We start from the raw sequence: 4,526 nt of genomic DNA, 5'->3' as shown, positions 1-4,526 counted from the left end.
CATTGAATGTACTTGAAAACACAGATCAATTGGGCATCCAAAAGAATCAAGAAGGGATAATATCACCTAACTATGGTAAAGCTAAAGCCAAGAGGGGAAGGAAAACTCTTAAGGAACTCAGAGAAGCAAATGGGAAGGCAAAAGAATAGCAGAAGATTAGTTATCTATTTAAAGCAAGGAAGGAGAAGATCCTTCCCAAGGCAACATGAAGATCACAACTTGGAATGCTAGGGGCCTAAATTCCCCTAGTAAAAAATGGATATTAAAACAAAATTTAAAACAATTTGAATCAGATATTATAATGCTACAAGAAACAAAGTTAAATATAGAAGAACGATCTAAATTAGGAAAGAAACTAGGTAGTTGGAATAGTTATTTTAATGAATCTAGAGGGGCTTTAGGAGGTTTAGGTTTGATTTGGAACCCTGGGAAAGTCACATTAGACATTTTAAGTTCAAATAACTCTTGGCTAAGTAGTAGAGTTAGTAGCATCAAAACTAATTTACACTTTATTCTAGTTCATATCTATGGCCCTACCACTAATCATGATAAAAAAAAATTATGGGATGAAATTAGTACATTCATCAACAAGTACAGTATCGAACTCATTTTTATTGGTGGTGATTTTAATACCATTTTAAATTTAGATGAAAAACACAGAGGTATTCAACATACTTCCCAAGCTACCAAGGATTTTAAGATTTGGACAGATCTAAACAATCTGATAGATATCCCTTTTAATAATGGGAAGTTTACATGGAACAACAAGCGAAAAAACCTCACTTATATAGCAGAGAAACTTGACAGGTTTTTTATTAGAGGTGATCTCAGTGAGCTTAAAACTAAGATCCAAGCTTCAATTCTACCTATAGTAGGATCAAATCATTTTCTAGTTCAATTTACATTTTCTAAACCCTCTAAACCATCTAGAAACCCATTTAAGTGTGAAAAAGTGTGGTTCTTAGATAAAGATTTTATCGATCTTATCAGAAACTAGTGGAGGCAAGGTAATTTGAAAGGTTCCAAAATGTTCATTTTCGTATCTAAACTAAAAATTATCAAAGAAAAGATTCTTAAGTGGAATAATGTTCATTTGAACAACATATTCAAAGAAAAAATAGAAATAGAAGATAAACTAAAAGAATTAAACATAGAGGTAATTGAAAATGGAATGAATAATGACAGCTACAACTTAGAAAAAGAACTACTGGCTAAGCAAGAAAATATCTTGGCCAAGGAAGAAGCTTTTTGGAGACAAAAGTCAAGAAAAAAATGGCTAGAAGAAGGTGATATAAATACAAAATATTTTCACAATAGCAACACTTTAGAACAGAACTCATAAGAAGATAATTAGAATCAAGGACCCTCTGAGTTTAGTCATAGAAAATTTGGATAAAATAGCTGAGGTATTTGTTAACCATTATCAGAACTTACTAAATAATTATGATCACTCAAATTTAATAGCTCAGTCAGAGATGTTGAAGGCTATTTCGAGATTGGTGTCCCATGAAGTTAATAAACTATTAAATAAACCAATAAGCTTGGAAGAAATCAAATGCATGGTTTTTGACATGAATCTAGACAAATCCCCTAGCCCAGATGGCTTCCATGTCTTTTTCCTCCAAAAGCGTTGGGATATCATTGGAATTGATTTGTGGAAAGCCATTGAAGCCTCAAGAAATGGGGGTTCGATACTATCAAAATAGATAACACTTTTCTCACTTTGATACCTAGAAAAGAGGATCCTAAAAATCCAAGGGATTTCAGGCTGATTGCCCTTTGTAACACCATCTATAAAATCTTATCTAAAATTCTTGCAAATCATCTCAAACCTATTCTTCCCAAAATTATATCAGAAGAACAAACCAGGTTTGTTCCAAGTAGATCCATCTTAGATGCTCTAATGATTATCTAGGAAATGTTGCATTCAGCTAACAAAAATAAATTGGCTAGCATGCTTTTGAAATTATATATCCAAAAAGCTTATGACATGGTTGACTGGAGGTTTTTATGCAAAGTCTTAAAAGCCTTCGGCTTCTCTCATCAATGAATAAACTATATTTATTAGTGCATCTCTACTACCAAAATATCAATTCTCATTAATGGAACCCCTAAAGGTTTCTTTGAGACCTCAAGAGGCATTAGATAAGGAGACTAGCTATCTTCCTCTTTATACATTATCATGGTAGCAGCCTTCAAAAGGGCTTTAACCAAAGCCCACTAAGAAGGGAAAATTAATGGTATCAAGGTTACGAAAAATGTTCCTAATATTACTCATCAACAGTATGCATATGATACCATCCTACCTTGTGAAAGTTCAACAACAAAGGCCCTAAATATTAAATCTATCATCCAACGATATATAGTAGCATCAAGTCAAAAAGTGAATGCCTCTAAATCTGAAATTTTCTTCATCATCATCAAGGTTAAAAAGAATCTCAGATTTACAACATCATGGGTTATCAAACAGGGTCTTTTCTATGTAAATGTTTAGGAATAGAGTTAGAAAAAGGTAGCAGATCAAATAAGGCATGGCTAAGTGTTCTCAATAAAGGAGACTCCCGGATTAGAGGTTGGAAAGATATATGGCTTACTAAAGTATGTAAATCAACTAAGATTAGGGTTGTCCTTTCTTCACTACCATCCTACCCTCTTTCTTTCCTTCCTTTAGCTAAAAATATGTATAAGAAATTTGAGGACGAATTTAGGAAATTTCTTTGGAATGATTCAACTAATTTGAACAAGCTGGAACTCATCAACTGGGATAGCATATGCAAGCTAAAGGATTTAGGGGGTTTAGGCATAAAAAATTATGCTAGTAAAATGAAGCTCTCGGAGCTAAATTCTCTTGGCGTCTTTTCATTGAAAGAGAACAAAAATGTGCTAAAGTTATGTACAACAAATATCTGAATGCAAATGATCCATATTCTATCTTTAGAATGAAGTCTCTCCCTAAAGGCTCTGAGAGTTGGAACTTCATTGCTAAGAGTTGTGACCTTATTTGCAAATACCTAGGATGTAGGGATGGGGGACGATGCCCTCTTTTGGGAAGATTCCTGGGATGGGCATCCCCCAGTAGATAGCTTAGGGGTCCTAGAAAGCACCAAGCAATATCTAACTAATGCTTGGGGACATAAGGTCAACGACTACAAAACTAAATCTTGCTCTAATGGAGTCTTTAGATGGGAATGGAAGTTAGTTGATAATCTAGATATAGATTCAGTCACAAAAAAGGTTTTTAAAGAACTTCTCTAGAATAGGAAAATCAAGCAACTAGAATGAAAGGACAACCTTATTTGGGCCGCCTCTAAAGATGGGAGATATAGTGTCAAGAATGGTTACAGAGTCATCATTAACTCCTTTGATTGGGGAAAAGTTGACATCCCATTGACTCTATGTTGGGATGAATCATGTATGCCCAAGGTTGGCTTCTTTTTTTGGCTAGCCTCTCAAAACATAATTCTAACAGTCGATCATTTAAAGAAGATAGATTTTGAGGGTCCATCAAGATGTGAATTATGTAGGCAAGAGAGTGAAGATACTAACCATATTCTATATAAATGTTCATATTCCCAACACGGTTGGGATTGACTCTAACAAAGGTTAGGCTGAATAGCTCCTTTTCCTAATTCCATTTCCAAAGTCCTAGAAGGATGGCCTACTAGGTCTCACAATGATGTTTATAATAAAATCTAGATTATTAGTCCTTCTATTCTGATGTGGGAACTTTGGAAAGAAAGGAACTAAAGAATTTTTTGTAACATGGATATGCTGCATGAGGAAATCTTCAAAAAAATTGGAGTTTGCATAGTCGAAAATTTAAATTCTTATCTTAGGAAAATTTAGATTGAGCAAGGTTCCTTTTCAAATTGGGATGGTTTTATAAAAAAGAATTGGGTGAATCTTATTAATCCCTCTCTTATCTATAAAAAAAATAACAAAGAGGCTAGGGAACTCTATAAATGGATTCCACCTTTGATGGGGTGGACCAAGCTAAACCTTGACAGGGCTTCCAGAGGTAACCCTGGTATCACTAGCATTGGATGTATCATCAACAATACTTTTGTTAGGTGGATAGCTAAAAGAGCTAAACCTTTGGACCTTACTACTAATAACCTTGCAAGATTAGAAGCTCTACAAACAGGTTTGCAAATTTTTCTAGATTTAGGATATACAAATTTCTTCATCAAAGGCAACTCCTAGATTGTCCTTAATGCCATCAAGAAGTGCTCAACACTGAATTGGGTCCTCAACTCCAAACTAGAAGAAATTCTCAACATTATGGACCATTTCTCATATATTCAAATATGACATATTTTTAGGGAAGGCAACAAAAAGGTAGATCAATTGGCAAATAAAGGCACTGATGGAGAAGATTTTCTAATTTTTAATTATTAGTCCTAAATGGTTGTTTGGATATTTTTAGGTCTTTTCCTCTTTTCTTCCCCACTATCTTGTTTTAATTTTATTTTATATGCTATGTCTGCATAATTAGCCCAGTAGATTTATTCAGGTAGGTTTTGTAC

The sequence above is a fragment of the Cupressus sempervirens genome, chromosome 2, assembly GCF_028749045.1.
Source record: "Cupressus sempervirens isolate cs-2001-9-10 chromosome 2, ASM2874904v1, whole genome shotgun sequence".
NCBI classification, from domain to species: Eukaryota; Viridiplantae; Streptophyta; class Pinopsida; order Cupressales; family Cupressaceae; genus Cupressus; species Cupressus sempervirens.
This window is presented reverse-complemented; position numbering follows the sequence as displayed.